Here is a 20,817-nt window from a genome sequence, read left to right as displayed (position 1 = left end):
AAGGAGAAAAGGAAATACATATACCCATTTGAATGCAGAGTTCCAAAGAATAGCAAGGAGAGATAAGAAAGCCCTCCTCCATGATCAATGCAAAGAAATAGAAGAAAACGACAGGATGGGAAAGACTAAAAATCTCTCAAGAAAACTAGAGATACCAAGGAACATTTCATGCAAAGATGGGCTCTGCTGCTGCTGCTAAGTCACTTCAGTTGTGTCCAACTCTGTGTGACTCCATGACGGCAGCCCACCAGGCTCCCCGATCCCAGGGATTCTCCAGGCAAGAACACTGGAGTGGGTTGCCATTTCCTTCTCCAATGCATGAAAGTGAAAAGTCAAAGGGAAGTCGCTCAGTCGTGTCCGACCCTCAGCGACCCCATGGACTGCAGCCTACCAGGCTTCTCCATCCATGGGATTTTCCAGGCAAGAGTACTGGAGTGGGGTGCCATTGCCTTCTCCAAAGATGGGCTCAGTACAGAACAGAAATGGTATGGACCTAACAGAAGCAAAAGATATTAAGAAGTGGGAAAAATACACAGAAGAACCAAACGACAAAGATCTTTATGACGCACAGAATCATGATGGTATGATCACTCACCTAGAGCCAGACATCCTGGAGTACGAAGTCAAGTGGGCCTTAGGAAGCATCACTACAAACAAACCTCGTGCAGGTGATGGAATTCCTGTTGAGCTATTTCAAATCCTAAAAGATGGTGCTGTGAAAGTGCTGCACTCAATATACCAGCAAATTTGGAAAACTCAGCAGTGGCCACAAGACTGAAAAATGTCAGTTTTCATTCCAATCCCAAAGAAAGGCAACACCAAAGAACGCTTAAAGTACTGCATAATTGCACTCATCTCACATGCTAGCAAAGTAACGCTCAAAATTCTCCAAGCCATTCTTCAACAATACATGAACCATGAACTTCCAGATGTTCAAGCTGGATTTAGAAAAGGCAGAGGAACCAGAGATCAAATTACCAACATCTGCTAGATCATAGAAAAAGCAAGAGAGTTCCAGGAAAACATCTACTTCTGCTTTATTGACTATGCCAAAGCCTTTAACTGTGTGAATCACCAAAAACTGTGGAAAATTCTTAAAGAGAGGGGAATACCAGACCACCTGACCCGCCTGATGAGAAATCTGTATACAGATCAGGAAGCAACAGTTAGAACTGGACATAGAACAACAGACTGGTTCCAAATCAGGAAAGGAGTATGTCAAGGCAGTATACTGTCACCCTGCTTATTTAACTTATATGCAGACTACATCATGAGAAACGCCAAGCTGGAATCAAGATTGCTGGGAGAAATATCAATAACCTCAGATATGCAAATGACACTACCCTTTTGGCAGACAGCAAAGAGGAACTAAAGAGCCTTTTGATGAAAGTGAAAGAAGACAGTGTAAAAGTTGGCTTAAAACTCAACAAACAGAAAACTAAGATCATGACATCTGATCTTATCACTTCATGGTAAATAGATGGGGAAACAATGGAAACAGTGACAGACTTTATTTCCTTGGGCTGACAAATTACTGCAAATGGTGACTGCAGTCATGAAATTAAAAGACATTTGCTCCTCGGGAGAAAAGCCATGATCAACTTAGACAGCATATTAAAAAGCAGAGACATTACTTTGTTGAAAAACGTCCGTCTAGTCAAAGCTATGGTTTTTCCAGTAGTCATATATGGATGTGAGAGTTGGACTTAAAGAAAGCTTGCTCAGGGCTGGTGTACTGGGATGACCCAGAGAGATGTTATGGGGAGGGAGGTGGGAGCAGGATTCAGGATGGGGAACATATGTACACCTGTAGTGGATTCATGTCAATGTATGGCAAAACCAATACAATATTGTAAAGTAGTCAGCTGCCAATTAAAATAAACAAATTTACATTAAAAAATTATAAAAATAAAAATAGGAAAAAAAAAAAACAAAGCTGAGCACCAAAGAATTGATGCTTTTGAACTGTGGTGTCGGAGAAGACTCTTGAAAGTCCCTTGGACTGAAAGGAGATTCAACTAATCCATCCTAAAGGAACTCAGTCCTGAATGTTCTTTGGAGGGACTAATACTGAAGCTGAAACTCCAATACTGTGGCCACCTGATGCGAAAAAATGACCCATTTGAAAAGACTCTGATGCTGAGAAAGATTGAAGGTGGGAGAAGGGGATGACAGAGGATGAAATGGTTGGATGGCATCACTGACTCAATGGCCACGAGTTTCAGTAAACTCTGGGAGCTGGTGATGGACAGGGAAGCCTGGTATGCTGCAGTCCATGGGGTAGCAAAGAGTTGGACACGACTGAGGATGAGATGGCTGGATGGCATTACTGACTCGATGGACATGAGTCTGAGTGAACTCCGGAAGTTGGTGATGGACAGGGAGGCCTGGCGTGCTGCGATTCATGGGGTCGCAAAGAGTCGGACAGACTGAGAGAATGAACTGAACTGAACTGAACTGAGCAACGGAACTGAACTGATGCAAAATTTGCCCCCATCAACATATTCATGATAATGAGAGCTGACAAGGAGAAGAGTTATATAAAAGTATAAAATTTTAATCTATTTTATAAAAACCATAAGTGGAGTATATTTTAAAAATTTTGAATCACTATTTTGTACACTTAAACTTATGTTTAAATCAACTATACCACAATAAAAAAAAAGGAAAATACAGTTTTCAAATTATGTTAAATAACAAATTGTGAAATCAAGGGAATTTAGTTGCATTAAAATATCTCTAACAGTGTATGAGGGTCTGTCTGTCTCCACAATCTCACCATCACTTTTTATTGACTTTGATTACAGTTCTCCTAATGAGTATGAAGTGGTATCTCAGTGTAATTTTTTTAATTAATTTTTATCAGTGTACAGTTGTTTTATGATGTTGTATTAGTTTTGCTATACTGCAAAATGAATCTGCCATACATATACATATATCTCCTCCCTCTGGACTTCCTTCCTATTCAGGTCATGGTGCAACTGCTGTGGAGAAGAGTTGACAGTTCCTCAAATCCTCAAATGTTAAACATCGAATTATGATATGATCCAGCAATTCCACTCCAAAGCATACACTAAAGAGACATGAAAACATGTCCACACAGAAATTGTACTCAAATATTTATAGCAGCTACTGCTGCTGCTGCTAAGTTGCTTCAGTCGTGTCCAACTCTGTGTGACCCCATAGACAGCAACCCACCAGGCTCCTCCATCCCTGGGATTCTCCAGGCAAGAACACTGGAGAGGGTTGCCATTTCCTTCTCCAATTCATGAAAGTGAAAGTGAAGTCTCTCAGTCTTCACGACCCCATGGACTGCAGCCTCCCAGGCTCCTCCGTCCATGGGATTTTCCAGGCAAGAGTACTGGAGTGGGGTGCCATTGCCTTTACAGCAGCATGATTCATAAAAGGCAAAGAATGGAAATGATCCAAATATCCATCAATTGATGAATGGATAAGCAAATTGCAGTCTACCATACAGCAGAATATATTATTATTCCATAGAAAGGAATGTAGTACTTAACATGTAACAACATGAATGAAACTTGAAAACATAATAACCAAAATAATCTAGTCACAGAAGACCACATGCTATATTATTGCATTTATATGAAATATCCAGACAACAAAATATACAGAGATAAAGTAGATGATCAGTTGCTTACAGCTGGAGGGTAGGTGAATCAGGACATGAGACCTGTCGGATTGGGAACCATTTTGGAGAATGAAAATGTCCTAAAATTGATTATGGTGATGGCTGCATAGCTGTGAATGTACTAAAAGCCATCAGATTGTTTATTTTTAAATGGGTGTATTGGATGCAATGTGAATTATGTCTCAGTAAAGTTGTTCAGAAACACTCCCAGCACTCTAACAAACAAACAAAAAAATACTTCTACCCCAAGGCATTCCTCCAGAGGTTTTGGACACTCTTCTATCTATAAATAAAAAAAAGAGTATGAGTCTAGAGAATATAGTATTTAAGGAATAAAAGTAATAATAATAGCAAGAGCTAATATATATATATATATAGCCCCTGCATTTGCATGTGTGCTTATTCATATCCAACCCTTTGCGAACCCATGGACTGTAGCCCACCAGATTCTTCCATTCATGGGTCCCAGGCAAGAATACTGGATTGGGTTGCCATTTCCTTCTCCAATATAGCCCCTGCTGCTGCTGCTGCTGCTAAGTTGCTTCACTCGAGTCCGACTCTGTGCGACCCCATAGATGGCAGCACACCAGGCTCTGACGTCCCTGGGATTCTCCTCAGTTCAGTTCAGTTCAGTCGCTCAGTCGTGTCCGACTCTTTGTGACCCCATGAATTGTAGCACACCAGGCCTCCCTGTCCATCACCATCTCCCGGAGTTCACTCAGATTCACGTCCATCGAGTCAGTGATGCCATCCAGCCATCTCATCCTCGGTCGTCCCCTTCTTCTCCTGCCCCCAATCCCTCCCAGCATCAGAGTCTTTTCCAATGAGTCAACTCTTCACATGAGGTGGCCAAAGTACTGGAGCTTCAGCTTTAGCATCATTCCTTCCAAAGAAATCCCAGGGCTGATCTCCTTCAGAATGGACTGGTTGGATCTCCTTGCAGTCCAAGGGACTCTCAAGAGTCTTCTCCAACACCACAGTTCAAAAGCATCAACTCTTCAGTGCTCAGCCTTCTTCACAGTCCAACTCTCACATCCATACAGGACTACTGGAAAAACCATAGCCTTGACTAGACGGACCTTTGTTGGCAAAGTAATGTCTCTGCTTTTGAATATACTATCTAGGTTGATCATAGCTTTCCTTTCAAGGAGTAAGTGTCTTTTAATTTCATGGCTGCAGTCACCATCTGCAGTGATTTTGGAGCCCAAAAAAATAAAGTCTGACACTGTTTCCACCGTTTCCCCATCTATTTCCCATGAAGTGATGGGACCGGTCGCCATGATCTTCGTTTTCTGAATGTTGAGCTTTAAGCCAAATTTTTCACTCTCCTCTTTCACTTTCATCAAGAGGCTTTTTAGAGCAGCCATCATGGTCAATAAAAGAGTCCGAAATGCAGTACTTGGATGCAATCTCAAAAATGACAGAATGATCTCTGTTTGTCTCCATGGCAAACCATTCAACATCACAGTAATCCAAGTCTATGCCCCATCCAGTAACGCTGAAGAAGCTGAAGTTGAACAGTTCTATGAAGACCTACAAGACCTTTTAGAACTAACACCCAAAAAAGATGTCCTTTTCATTATAGGGGACTGGAATGCAAAAGTACGAAGTCAAGAAACACCTGGAGTAACAGGGAAATTTGGCCTTGGAATGCGGAATGAAGCAGGGCAAAGACTAATAGAGTTTTGCCAAGAAAATGCACTGGTCATAGCAAATACCCTCTTCCAACAACACAAGAGAAGACTCTACACATGGACATCACCAGATGGGCAAAACCAAAATCAGACTGATTATATTCTTTGCAGCCAAAGATGGAGAAGCTCTATACAGTCAACAAAAACAAGACCAGGAGCTGACTGTGGTTCAGATCATGAACTCCTTATTACCAAATTCAGACTTTAATTGAAGAAAGTAAGGAAAACCACTAGACCATTCAGGTATGACCTAAATCAAATCCCTTATGATTATACAGTGGAAATGAGAAATAGATTTAAGGGCTAGATCTGATAGATAGAGTGCCTGATGAACTATGGATGGAGGTTCCTGACATTGTACAGGAGACAGGGATCAAGATCATCCCCATCGAAAAGAAATGCAAAAAAGGAAAATGGCTGTCTGGAGAGGACTCACAAATAGTTGTGAAAAGAAGAGAAGCGAAAAGCAAAGGAGAAAAGGAAAGATATAAGCATCTGAATGTAGAGTTCCAAAGAATAGCAAGAAGAGATAAGAAAGCCTTCTTCAGCCATCAATCCAAAGAAATAGAGGAAAATAACAGACTGGGAAAGACTAGAGATCTCTTCAAGAAAATCAGAGATACCAAGGGAACATTTCATGCAAAGATGGGCTCGATAAAGGACTGAAATGGTATGGACCTAACAGAAGCAGAAGATATTAAGAAGAGGTGGCAAGAATACACAGAAGAACTATACAAAAAAGATCTTAATGACCCGGATAATCACGATGGTGTGATCACTCATCTAGAGCCAGACATCCTGGAATGTGAAATCAAGTGGGCCTTAGAAAGCATCACTACGAACAAAGCTACTGGAGGTGCAGTTGAGCTATTTCAAATCCTGAAAAATGGTGCTGTGAAAGTGCTGCACTCAATATACCAGCAAATTTGGAAAACTCAGCAGTGGCCACAGGACTAGAAAATGTCAGTTTTCATTCCAATCCTAAACAAAGGCAATGCCAAAGAATGCTCAAACTACCACACAATTGCACTCATCTCACATGCTAGTAAAATAATGCTCAAAATTCTCCAAGCCAGGCTTCAGCAGTATGTGAACTGTGAACTTCCTGATGTTCAAGCTGGTTTTAGAAAAGGCAGAGGAACCAGAGATCAAATTGCCAACATCCGCTGGATCATGGAAGAAGGAAGAGAGTTCCAGAAAAACATCCATTTCTGCTTTATTGACTATGCCAAAGCCTTTGACTGTGTGGATCACAATAAACGGTGGAAAATTCTGAAAGAGATGGGAATACCAGACCACTTGAGCTGCCTCTTGAGAAATCTGTATGCAGATCAGGAAGCAACAGTTAGAACTGGACATGGAACAACAGACTGGTTCCAAATAGGAAAAGGAGTACGTCAAGGCTGTATATTGTCACCCTGCTTATTTAATTTATATGCAGAGTACATCATGAGAAACGCTGGACTGGAAGAAATACAAGCTGGAATCAAGATTGCCAGGAGTAATATCAATAACCTGGGATTCTCCTACTATATGCCAAATACCATTTTACATACTTAAAATGCAAATTAACAGTTAGTTCTCACAGCAGCCCTATGAAGAAGATGCTTTTACTGTCTTTATTTCACAGATGAAAAACTGCATGCTCTGGAAGATTGTAATTACAGGCATTCCCTGTTGATACTGCTGTTCAGTTCCAACCACCATGATAAAGCAAGTATCAAAATAAAGCAAGTTACATAACCAGTGCACACAAAAGTTAAGCTTATACCATACTATAGTCTATTAAGTGTGCAATAGCAGCATTATGTCTAAAAAATGTACACACCTTAATTTAAAAATACTGTATTGCTAAAAAATGCTAAATCATCATCTGAGCCTTTAGTGAGTTGTAATGTTTTCTCTGGTGGAGGGCTTGAAATATTGCGAGAATTACGAATATTTGACACAGAATCACACAGTGAGCAAATGCTGTTGGAAAAAGGGTGCTCCATGTGGGGTTTACCCCCAAACCTTCAATTTGTAAAATACACAATATTTGGGAATCTCTATAAAGTAAAGCTCAAATAAAATGAAGTATGCCTGAAGTAAGAATCAGAGGCGGGATCTGAACTCACATACTCAGGATCCATAGCCTGTGCCAGAAACTCTGTGGCTTATAATAACCCAAATTTATTATCATGGTTCTGGTGGTTAAAAATCTCCCTGGGCTAAAATCAAGGTGTCAGTGGGAGGCCAAGGGAAGAATCTGTTTCCTTGCTTTTTCTAGTTCCTAAAAGTCTCCTAAATTCCTGACTTGTGGCCACATTCCTACATCCTCAAACCACCAACATTGGGCTGAATCTTTTTGTGCTGCTATTTCATTTATCAGACCCCTGTTGAGTACAATAGACACCTGTAGATTATTAGGGATAATCATAAGGTCATCTGAAGAGCAGCCTTACTTCTCTCCTGCCTTGTAACAAAACATTCCTAGGGTGAAGGGATTATGATGTGGGGAGCCATCATTTTGCCCTTATTCTGCCCTCCACCAGGACATACAAAGATGTGTTCATGAAATTTAGATTGAAAGCAGAATATAATCATACAGTTGTTCTAGGAACTGTTTCTAATAAACAGATGAAACAATTTTGTAAATTCATCACAGTTCAGTTCAGTTCAGTCACTCAGTCGTGTCTGACTATTTGTGACCCCATGGACTGCAGCATGCCAGGCTTTGCTGTCCATCACCATCTCCGAAAGCATACTCAAACTCATGGCCATCAAGTCAGTGATGCCATGCAACCATCTCATCCTCTGTTGTCCCCTTCTCCTCCACCCTCAATCTTTTGCAACATCAGGGTCTTTTCCAATGAGTCAATTCTTCGCATCAGGTGGCCAAAGTATTGGAGATTCAGCTCCAGCATCAGTGCTTCCAATGAACATTCAGGACTGATTTCCTTTAGGATGGACTGGTTGGATCTCTTTGCAGTTCAAGGGACTCTCACGAGTCTTCTCCAACACTATAGTTCAAAAGCATCAATTTTTTGGCACTCAGCTTTCATTATGGTCCAACGTTCATATCCATACATGACTACTGGAAAAACCATAGCTTTGACTAGATGGATGTTTGTCGGCAAAATAAGGTCTCTGCCTTTTAATGCACTGTCTAGGTTGATCATACCTTTTCTCCCAAGAAGCAAGTGTCTTTTAATTTCATGGGTGCAGTCACCATCTGCATTAATTTGGGAGCCCGATAAAATAAAGTCTGTCACTATTTCCATTGTTTCCCCATCTGTTCGCCATCAAGTGATGGGAATGGATGCCATGATCTTAGTTTTCTGAATGTTGAGTTTTTTTTTCTTTTTTTTAAAATATAAATTTATTTATTTTAATTGGAGGTTAATTACTTTACAATATAGTATTGGTTTTGCCATACATCAACATGAATCCGCCACAGGTATACACAGGTATACACACATAAACAGGTTCCCCATCCTGAACCCCCATCCCTCGTCCCTCCCCATACCATCCCTCTGGGTCGTCTGAGTGCACCAGCCCCAAGCACCCAGTATCATGCATCGAATCTGGACTGGCGATTCATTTCATATATGATATTATACATGTTTCAATACCATTCTCCCAAATCATCCCACCCTCTCCCTATCCCAATGTTGAGCTTTAAGCCAAATTTTCACTCTCTTCTTTCACTTTCATCAAGAGGCTCTTTAGTTCCTCTTCACTTTCTGCCATAAGGGTGGTGTCATCTGCATATCTGAGGTTACTGATATTTCTCCTGGCAATCTGGCAATCTTGATCCCAGCTTGTGCTTCATCCAGTCTGGCATTTCACATGATATACTCTGCATAGAAGTTAAATAAGCAGGGTGACAACATATAGCCTTGACATACTCCTTTCCCCATCTGGAACCAGTCTGTTGTTCCATGTCCAGTTCTAACTGTTGCTTCTTGACCTGCATACAGATTTCTCAAGTGGCAGGTCAGGTGGTCTCGTATTCCCCTCTCTTTAAGAATTTTCCACAGTTTTTGGTGATTCACACTGTCAAAGGCTTTGGCATAGTCAATAAACCAGAAGTACATGTTTTCACGGAACTCTCTTGCTTTTTCTATGATCCAACAGATGTTGGCAATTTGATCTCTGGTTCCTCTGTCTTTTCTAAATCCAGCTTGAACATCTGAATGTTCTCAGTTCACATACTGTTGAAGCTTTGTTTGGAGAATTTTAAGCATTACTTTGCTAGCATATGAGATGAGTGCAATTGTGCAGTAGTTTGAGCATTTTTTGGCATTGCCTTTCTTTGGGACTGGAATGAAAACTGATATTTTCCAATCTTGTGGCCACTGCTGAGTTTTCCAAATTTGCTGGTATATTGAGTGCAGCACTTTCACAGCATCATCTTTTAGGACTTGAAATAGCTCAACAGGAATTCCACCACCTCCACTAATTTTGTTTGTAGTGATGCTTCTTAAGGCCCACTGCACTTCACATTCCAGGATGTCTGGGTCTAGATGAGCATCTAAGAGTCCCCAGTGGAGGCGTGGGTCAACAATGCCCTGCTGCGGGGTCAGGGACACTGAATCCAAAGGTGCAGGCATAAGTCCTTTTGAAGGAGGTCACCATTACTGTCATTACCCCGACCATAGTTTGGCCTCAGGGCAAACAACTGGAAGGGAACACAGCCCCACCCATCAACAGAAAATTGAATTCAAGATTTATTGAGCATGGCCCTGCCCATCAGAGGGAGACCCAGATTCCCCCCTAGTCAGTCTCTCCCATTAGGAAGCTTCCATAACCCTCTTACAGAATGAAAACCACAATCACAGATTATTAAACAAACTGATCACCATGGAGCACAGCCTTGTCTAAATCACTGAAACTATGAGCCATGCCATGTAGGGCCACCCAAGACTAAGGGGTCATGGTGGAGTATTCTGACAAAACGTGGTACACTAGAGAAGGGAATGGTAAACCACTTCAGTATTCTTGCCTTGAGAACCTCATGCTCCTGCTGCTAAGTCGCTTCAGTCGTGTCCGACTCTGCGACCCCATAGACGGCAGCCCACCAGGCTCCTCTGTCCCTGGGATTCTCCATTCAAGAATACTGGAGTGGGTTGCCATTTCCTTCTGCAATGCATGCATACATGCATGCATGCTAAGTCACTTCAGTCGTGTTTGACTCTGTGTGACCTCATGGACAGCCTTATACAAATAAAATATGAATGAGAAATCCTGACAATCATTTTTGTTCAAGATACAGTTATTTTTTAAAGGGTGCAAATGACAAAGACAATAAGAAAAAATAAAAAACTTAAAGCCTCCACATTTATATTAAAACCAACATTTATATTAGTAATAGTAACAAAACATAATTCTATTGTTATTATTATTGAAATTTATCATTTACTACCTTTATAATATCCTTTTAGTGAAGGAAGGGTTTATATTCAGCTCTATTTTATGTACAGAGAAACTGAAGCTTAATCTCTTCACTAAAATCACACAGAATATAGAGTCACAGAAGGACTAAAGATTTAAAGTGTCAGCTTTAAAATCTGTTCTATTTTTGAAAGGGATGTGAATACCAGCCAAGCCAATATTCCCATTCACAATGAGTATGCATCCTACGTAGCTTTAGTCATGTACAACTCTTTGCAACCCCATACACTGTAGCCTGCTAGGCTCCTCTGTCTTTGGGATTCTGCAGGCAAGAATACTGGAGTGGGTTGCCATGCCCTCCACCAGGGGATCTTCCCAACCCATGGATTGTACCCACATCTCTTACATCTCCTGCATTGGCAGGCGGGTTCCTTAAGATCCACCACTTCCAAAGGCAGCATGATTTAGAATGACTCAGAAAAAATATTACTTACAGTGAGAGTACTCACAAGGGAGCTCTATCAGCACAGAGTCCAAAAGTCCTTTGGTTTCCAAAATTCCCGTGTCTAAGAATGCCCAGGTGACCATCACATCTTCAAATTAACTCCTAAAACAAAAAATCAGAGAATGGCATAATTACTTAAATATTGAGATGCATGATAAAAAGAAAAATGAAAAGAATATCCAATTATATCTCTGAAAGACTGTACAGCATGTAGCTTTCCGTTGTCCAGGGTGAAATTACTGTTTGCCTTTTCTAAATCTCCAAGGCTTTATTTCAAACCCTTTTTTAGACAGGGACATGTTTTCTCATTAAATTACTTCACATCACCACTAACTCGTTATAACTACCATGCCTGCCTTTATATGTGCCTGACGTTACATTTTTCCTGCAGAAACATCAAAGAGATTCACCTCAGTCCAGTGTACTTGGGACTTCAAAACTAACAATAGCTTGTCTTTAACTTTTTGAGACTTTTCCTTCCACTTTTGGTAGGATAATGAAAAAGTGTGTGTGTATGTTTATAAAGCAATAACTTGAAATTTTTACATAAATACATTGACACTATTTACATTAAATTCTTTTAAAAACTGAAGGGGAATTTCAGTATGATTTCTGAGCTCTAACAATAAATCAGAAAATTTTGTAAAAGATCCTCAAAATTTTACCATCAATTCGTGTATGTTCTTTGATTATATAGTCCTTAAGACAAGTTTTTGACTTCTCCATCCAATCCCATTAACTGTAAAAAATAAGAGGATGCAGTAATATTTAACTACTGCATGATTACTAACTTAAATCAGTTAATATTTGTAAAATGCTAGCACTCGTCTCACACACTAGTAAATGATGCTTAAAATTCTCCAAGCCAGGCTTCAGCAATACATGAACTGTGAACTTCCAGATGTTCAAGCTGGTTTTAGAAAAGGTAGAGGAACCAGAGATCAAATTGCCAACATCCGTTGGATCATTGAAAAAGGCAAGAGAGTTCCAGAAAAACATCTATTTCTGCTTTAATGACTATGCCAAAGCCTTTGACTATGTGGATCACAATAAACTGTGGAAAATTCTGAAAGAGATGAGAATACCAGACCACTTGACCTGCCTTTTGAGATGCAGGTCAGGAAGCAACAGTTAGAACTGGACATGGAACAACAGACTGGTTCCAAATAGGAAAAGGAGTATGTCAAGGCTGTATATTGTCACCCTGCTTATTTAACTTCTATGCAGAGTACATCATGAGAAATGCTGAGCTGGAGGAAGCACAAGCTGGAATCAAGATGGCCGGGAGAAATATCAATAACCTCAGATATGCAAATGACATCACCCTTATGGCAGAAAGTGAAGAGGAACTAAAGAGCCTCTTGGTGAAAGTGAAAGAGAAGAGTGAAAAAGCTGGCTTAAAGCTTCAGAAAACTAAGATCATCCAGTCCCAATTCATGGCAAATAGATGGGGAAACAGTGGAAACAGTGGCTGACTTTATTTTTCTGGGCTCCAAAATCACTCAAATGGTGACTGCAGCCAGGAAATTAAAAGACACTTACTCCTTGGAAGGAAAGTTATGACCAACCTAGATAGCATATTAAAAAGCAGAGCCATTACTTTATCAACAAAGGTCCATCTAGTCAAGGTTATGGTTTTTCCAGTGGTCATGTATGGATGTGAGAGTTGGACTACAAAGAAAGCTGAGCACCAAAGAATTGATGCTTTTGAACTGTGGTGTTGGAGAAGACTCTTGAGAGTCCCTTGGACTGCAAGGAGATCCAACCAGTCCATCCTAAAGGAGATTAGTCCTGGGTGTTCTTTGGAAGGTCTGATGTTGAAGCTGAAGCTCCAATACTTTGGTCAACTGATGCGAAGAGCTGACTGCTTGGAAAATACTCTGATGCTGGGAAAGATTGAGGGCAGGAGGAGAAGGGGATGACAGAGGATAAGATGGTTGGATGGCATCACCGACTCACTGCACATGGGTTTGGGTGGACTCCGGGAGTTGGCAATGGACAGGGAGGCCTGGCGTGCTGTGTTTCATGAGTCACAAAGAGGCAGACACAGCTGAGCGACTGAACTGAACTGAAGAGAGCATAGTATTTGCAACTAAATAAGAAAAGAAGAATGTACTCTGAACAATTATTATTATTATTATTAATAGTTGTTAAGATAGTAAAAAATATTAGTTTATATAGATGAATAAATATTAGTTCCTTGTTTATTCCTGACTTGAAAAATATGAGATTTATTCACATACATGTCTTATTTGCCATATTATTAACAAACATAATTAAAGAACTTTCAGATATTATCCAGAAAAATCAGATTGTTTAATACAGCATGGTATAATGCAAAGATTATTGAATATTTCACGAAAGTAAAGACTAAGAGGAGAGAACAGAGATAATACAATGTCATTGAGATATCACTTGCAATGTCACCTGGTTTGACCAGAGAACTTCGACATTGTAGTCTAAAATGGAAGGAATTTCAGGCTGGCAGTCAATCTGCTTACTGTGGAAGTTCCAGGACTATAATAAGCAGATTAGGCACATGTAACTGTCTCATTTAGTAACTATCCCATGAAAATTTGTCAATTCTACACATGAAGAACTTCCTTATAGTGACAATTAAGTTCATTTGAATTTAGAATCAATATTAAAATATATTTTACAAAATTACTGGTGGTGTTATACCACAATAAGCAAAATTTATATAATAAAGTTAACACGTTTAGGAACATAACATCTTATTACAATTAACTTAATTTTTTGCTTCAGTGAATACCACTGAAAATCCATCATTTTGGATTTAATTTCATGTGTAGACATGATGGTATATTGGTATAATTTGATATAATTCATTTTTGTCCACAAATTACATTGTTTATCCCCTGCCCCAATAATGTTACTAATATTTTAGAATAATGAAATAAGGAAGATTTTTTTATTTCCTTTGTATCTTAACTATAAAATTCTCTTAATGGTTTGAGTTTAGAAATTCCCTGATTTTACTCTAGAATATCAGCATAATCTTAATTTATAGGATTTTGTTGTAAAAAACGGGGCAACAAATTTTTCTCATTTGCTTTAATGTATAATTTTATTATTATTTTTTAAACAGAAACAGGCCACAGGCCTTAAAAGGTAAGTGCTTGTGAGCTGATATGTGTTTTAAAAAAAAGCACTAATTTGATGGTCATATGATCATATCCATTAAATAAACAATTTTTTTAAGAGAGTAGTTTAAGTGAAATAAAATGCTTTTTATTTGTTTTGGCATGCTTTTTGACCTTCTGAGTAACCTTCACCTTGTGTAAAAGTTAGTATATGTGACCTTCTGAAACATGCATGTCTAAATCACAGAGAAGTTGGACAAAGGTTTTTACTTACTAACAAAAAACTATATTATTGGTCCCTTACTGTAAAACCCATGTGCCTCAACTAAGACCCAGTGCAGCCAGTTCAGTTCAGTTCAGTTGCTCAGTAACTGAGCAACTTAGTCGGGGCATGTGAGATCTAGTTCCCCAACCAAGGATTGAACCTGGCTACCCGTGCATTGGGAGCACAGTTCTCTGACTTATTATACTGAAAATCAACACATATAAGAAATGGTGGTCCAGTGGCTAAGACTCCGCTCCCAATGCAGGAGTGCCCAGGTTCAATCCCTGATCAGGGAACTAGATCTCATGTGCCTCAACAAAGACTCAGTGCAGACAAATAAATATTAAAAAATAAATAAATAATAGGAATTTCTAAGTCCCTGGAAAGTTGTGTTAATGTCTAACCTCTTTTGCAATTATCAGGTAGAAAAATATATTTTAATTTTGTAATTTCAGAGGCCATTATTTAGGTGATTAAGTGGTCATACTTTTTGGAAAAAAACAGCAGCTATTTCAGTATTTTAATATTCCATGGTGTCATGAAGTTTTATGTCCAGAGTATGGTCATCTAATAATTAATTAACTCAAATATGAATCTTTTTTTGCAACTAAAATGCATTACTCAGGCTTCATGATCTTTTCTAACTCATTAACAAATCTTAATTAATACAAATAAAATATATTTTTATAAAAGTTCTTTTTAAAGAGGCTAAGAACTTGTGATGTAGAGGAAGAAAATATATTATTCATATTTACACTTGGTTATTCCCTCTTGAGTGATAAAAGTTAAAAAATTACATTAACTAAAATAGATAATTTTACTGATATATTTGATGGAATGGTCAAGAGAATCTATTTTAGAAAACAGCAGATAAACCGACTTTCCCAGGAGAGTGTTTTCTCCTTTAACTTAACAGCATCACCCAATTATATTTGTAAATATCCAGTGTTCATTAGGGCTTAAGAAAAAGTTCCTTGAATGAATTATTCATAAATACCTCAATCATAATTCCATACTTTATACTAGTAGTTAGCATTAGTAATAAAGCAAAAAATAACTGAGAACCCACCTATTATTTTCTTTTAAATCTCTTTCTCCTTTCCTTTCCTCACAAGTGCAGAAAGCATGTTTGTTATGGAAGCAAATAGCAAATACTACAAAAGGAGAACTTAAAGTGAGAGATAATGATTGAGGCAAAAATGTAAAATCACATCAGCTGATAAGTGGCTGACTGACCCAAGGCTGAAGAATGCGAGGGCATTAGGACAAAGCTAGAGAATAACAATCCTCCTGCTGTTAAATGACAGGCATGAGACTCCACGTCATACTTAGATACTCAAAAACAAATCCACTATTTTAAGTTTACACAACCACCAAAGGTGATCTCTGAAAGTCAAAGAAGGCAGATTCTCCAAAGCCTTGTAACATACAACCACAGAAACTCTATTTACAGCTACTGTCTGTAGTCATTTTCATGGCCAACTTCAAGAAATTCTATCATGCTCCTTAAGTAGTATAACCTAAAATCGATAAACAAGCACAACAAAATTACATAAGCAGAATTCAAGGAAATGACTTAAATCATCTTAGAATAAACAAAAAGTGAGAAAATAGAAAAACTGAAATTTGTGATTGCAGAACTTCAGTAAAAATATTAAAGGCACAATTCTTGTTCACATATCTTTATTATGGAGATGTAAATCACCTGCCCTCCTAATTGAGAAGTCAAAGATGAGAGAAAAATCAGTATTAAAAACAAATATAATTTCTTCAAGTACTATACTGAAAACTAACCATGACTAAGGTTAAAGCCAAAACACATTGCAAAACCATATCTTAATCAGCTTGTCTTATTGGTGTCACCATACTTAGTTTACCATATTTTTATAATGCAAGTTGAGGTGGCTATAAGGTGGACTAGCATGGGGAAATGTGAAGAAAGCAAAACATACAGCAGTTCCTATTAGCCTCTGTCTTCCCTAGAGCCAAATTTACATCTATATTTTATTCTCTGAAACAAAGTGTACACTAGAGCCTTTAGCAACATTTTTACGTATGATTAGGATGGGCAAATATGTATGGTGCCTTAAACGATGTGCTTCAAAGACCTCCAACTAGATGGAGTATAACTGACCACAAGGGCACAAGCTGCTGAGATATGAACACCCATTACTGGATTTGCACAGAATCCGTACTTCCCATAGGCTTCTCCCAGCCTGCACCTGACCACACCTGACACGAAAGCAGATGGTCCTTGGGATATACACCTCTAATAACTAGTTTTGCCTGGGGGCGGGGAGTGGTGGGCTCCCACATAGCACTGCCTTGTATATATTGGATGTTCAATAGTTATTTTGGGGAAAATTAAGCCATCATTGTTATTGAGATGTCAAAGCCCAGATTGCTGCATAAACATAGAAACAAATTAAACTCAGTGTGAAACTTAGTTTTAATATGATTTTTCGGCTTCCTAATGCAATTCCAACAAATGCCTTAGAAAACTACAGAGAGATAGAGTTTTGTCCCAGGTAAATATAACCTCTGATAGAGGTGTCTAAAAATTAAATGGGCTGCTACAATCCTCTTGATTACTCTAGCATTCCCATTTTATAGAACAGGGAACACTAGGCTTGGAGAAGCGAAGTTTTCAGGATTACACAACGTTAGGAGCAGGAGCCAAGATTCCAACCTCAATTTTGCTCACGCTTTCCAAACTACCACACAGTTAGAAGACATATCTTTCATTAAAAGACTTTGTATGCTTGCATTAAAGATTGGAAAGACGGTGTGATGTGTAAAACCACTACCAATGCTGAATTATGATGAATTTTTTGAGGAAATCCACTTGACGATGTCGTATCTCTTTTATTTTCTATATGCCACCTTTCTTTCTCATACAGTGTACAACAAGTGAATCTACAGATCCCATTTAAAGTTCTTGATTTCTATTACAGTTATTGCAGTGCTTAGGTAAGACCATGTTGTTTTTAAATACGGCAATGGAAATCAACATCGTTAAGAAAGAATCTGTCCTAATAATCAAAAGATGATGCTACACAAACCTAAATACTAAATATTAGACAATAGTATATTTTTAAGTAAACTATTATTAAGCAGGTGACAGAATCAGAAGCATAAATCCAGTTAATTTTAATCCCAAACTTGTACTGAATTGACTGACCGACAAGGTATGTCTATTATTCAATACCTACAGAACTTTGAACAGCGCCACACTCACTTACTCAAATATTAATGTAGTTGAAGTCAGATCACCGCACTCTTTGGAATCAGAATAGTGAAATGACTTTAAACCAAAGCTCTATTTACAAATTTGAAGTTATCAAATTCTACAATGCCTCTGTCTCATACTCTCAAGCCCTTAATAAACTGTTTCCTCTAATCTCTAATCCTCTTTCTCAGTCTCTTGCTCACACAACTACAGTGCTATGTATTTTTTCTTTTTGGTTCATACTCTCCACTCTACCACACTCCTCTTAATGTCCTTCCTAATATTTTTCACTGAATCCTCTAGAGCTCCCTTTTTTTTTTTTTTCCCAAATAAATTACCTAATTCCTAACCTAGACATTGGACTCTCTCTATGACCTTTTCTCCTTGAAGACCTGACTTAGATTGAGCCCTCTTGAATACCTGCTAATTCCATATCTTTAGGCACAGAACAGAGGCTCAGCACAAACCTAGTTCTACTCTACATCTTACCGTTACTTTTCCGTTTACACAAGGAAATTTTTCTTCACTTAAGTTCATTTCACCAAGCTATACCATCCAGAAAACTAGGACCTAATATCCTTCAGACCATTTCTTCAAAATTCATTTCTCTTCACTCCAAAGTCACACCATAATCAATATTCATAATCAATAACCATGCACTACAATCAGTAACCTAGCCAGAGAAACTGTGACCTCCACATCTACTCTCCTTTCAGTAACTCACTTACAACTTGAAGTTAACAGGCACTCTTAATGCTTCTACTACAGAAGTCTTAAACATCGACATTCCAATTCCTCATCATTTTCCTGTCCTTCAGACAACACTAAAAACATTATTTCTGTCAATTCTGTCCTCGGATTTCCTTGAAAGTTTCCCGTTTTCAGACTTACATCTTCTCCCAAATTACTGACCCTATTCTTCTTTTTTTAATATTTATTTTTATTTATTTATTTGGCTGTGCGGGGTCTTAGTTGTGGCACGCAGAATCTTTGATCTTTATTTGCAGAATGTGAACTCTTAGTTGTGGCACATGGAATCTAGTTCCCCAACCAGGGATCAAACCCCACCTCCCTGCATTAGGAGCTGAGTCTTAGCTACTGGACCACCAAATTAGCCCTTTTGTAACCTTCTTTTCTTTTGTAATCTGCTTCAATGTTGATCTTCATTCAAATTCCAGTTCTGCTACTCACTGGTAAAATATCTTGGGAACATTACTTAACAGGATTCTGTTTGTCTTTTAAAAATGAACATAAATCTTAATACTTCATAGGAAAGGAGGGGACGAATGTGGCAATGTCTATAATGCACTAAGCACAATTTCTAGCACATCAAGTACTCAATAAATATTAACATCACCTTTAATCATCAATGTTCTCAAGTCACTCACATCTTTGTCTTCTGGCAACAAGAAGCCTGCAACTTCCAAACTCAAAATGTGCACTGCAATTACACTACTAAGTAGAGTTCTAAAATACATGAATTAACCTCACAAGTTGATGCCAATATACATTCATAGATTTCACTTGTTAACAGGACTCAATGACTTTCCCGTAAGCTTTTTTCATATCTCTTGGCACGTTCCTCTCCTTTCCAATGCAGTTCTAAACTCTTCCGTTCTCTTCAGGTTTCCCAACCACCCTATCATCTGTCAATCTGTGGGTGACCAGGTTTCTTATTTGCAAAGAAAATGCAAACCATCAGACCAAGCATGAAATGACATAAATGTGTTCTTATCTGTGCACACTTCTGTATCCTCTGTGAGTCCTTCATTCATTCCCTCCTGCCCTGGTAGTAGCGGAAAGCCCCTTCCTGGTCGCCGAATAGCCCCTCATCTAATATATGATATGTTCTTCCTGTCCCTGAATGGTTTTGCCATCTGATTTGACCCCTTCGCTCTCCTCTCCTGTCATTTCTTCCCTTGCACTATATATTATAACCACACTGAATTCCGTTTTCAGCTCAACCCATGCTATTCCGTATCTTCCCGTCTTTACTGCCTTAGCAGTTGCCAGTGCCTATCAAGGAATCCTTTTCTCACTTTTCTATTAGCAAAGTTCCTATTTATTATTCAAGACCCAACTTAATAATTCCTCTTTTGTGAGAGGAGGGAAGAAAGACAAGAGAGAGGACACTGAAAAGTACTGACAGGAGAAGGAACTCCCAGGAAAGGTGGTAACAGGGAAGCCTCACAGTAGCTCACAATAGAGTTGACAGATGATGATGAGTTTTAATTATGATATCGGATTTCTTGTTTTCTTCTATCTTTAACACATATTTCCACTTATTTCATGCAAAACATTTCAATGGCTCTCTGACAGCTAACAAATAGAGTCCTTAGCCTTTCAACTTTACAGATAATTACAAAAATATCCTCAACTGTCAGGAAATCACCAGATTTCCAACAGTTTATGAATAGACTTGGAGAGGAAAGGGCAGAAGGAAAAATCAAACTAAACACACATTTGTTGGTGAGAAACTTTAAAAAAAACAACAGAAATCACTGACTTTGATTTTTCTGCAATTTTCCCAAATTCCTTAAGTACCAGGTTCTTATAACATTATCATAATACAATCCTAAGGTAATGTCTGAAACTGACCGCGCAGAAGCGTGGCCCAGAGAAGCTACCCCTTGCCTAAGGTCAGGGGAGGCAACCGAGAATGCCAGGCAGCGTCAGCACAGGAGCGGCCGAGAGGAGCTACCCCGCCTCCGAGGTCAGGGGAGGCCGGACGAACTACCTCACTCCCGAGGTCAAGGCCTGCGGCCAAGACGAACTACCTCACGCCAGAAGTCAGGGGAGGCGAGATGAACTACCTCACTCCCGAGGTCAGGGGCGGCGGCCGAGATGAACTACCTCACTCCTGAGGTCAGGGGTGGCGGCCTAGACAAGCTACCCCTCATCCGAGGTCAGCGGCAGCAGCCGAGAGGAGCTACCCCGCCTCCGAGGTCAGGGGAGGCGGGACGAACTACCTCACTCCCGAGGTCAAGGCCTG

At 39.2% G+C, this 20,817-nt stretch overlaps 1 protein-coding gene across 3 annotated transcripts in view; it reads right to left on the bottom strand.

Moving 5' to 3' along the window:
- Positions 1 to 20,817, bottom strand: part of SLC16A7 (solute carrier family 16 member 7) — a 197,992-nt gene that overhangs the window by 128,335 nt on the left and 48,840 nt on the right. For 2 of the 3 annotated variants that reach the window (XM_040233114.1, XM_040233115.1), the window contains exon 2: positions 11,232 to 11,329. The gene's annotated coding sequence lies outside the window, so the exon portion shown is untranslated. Of the gene's footprint in view, positions 1 to 11,231; positions 11,330 to 15,665; positions 15,723 to 20,817 lie in introns of those variants that run through there. The other variant, XM_040233116.1, reaches the window with a different exon arrangement.

This window comes from Oryx dammah, unplaced genomic scaffold (assembly GCF_014754425.2).
Source record: "Oryx dammah isolate SB20612 unplaced genomic scaffold, SCBI_Odam_1.1 HiC_scaffold_29, whole genome shotgun sequence".
Lineage (NCBI taxonomy): Eukaryota > Metazoa > Chordata > Mammalia > Artiodactyla > Bovidae > Oryx > Oryx dammah.
The sequence above is the reverse complement of the archived record's forward strand: the minus strand, read 5'-3'. Positions and strand labels throughout refer to the sequence as shown.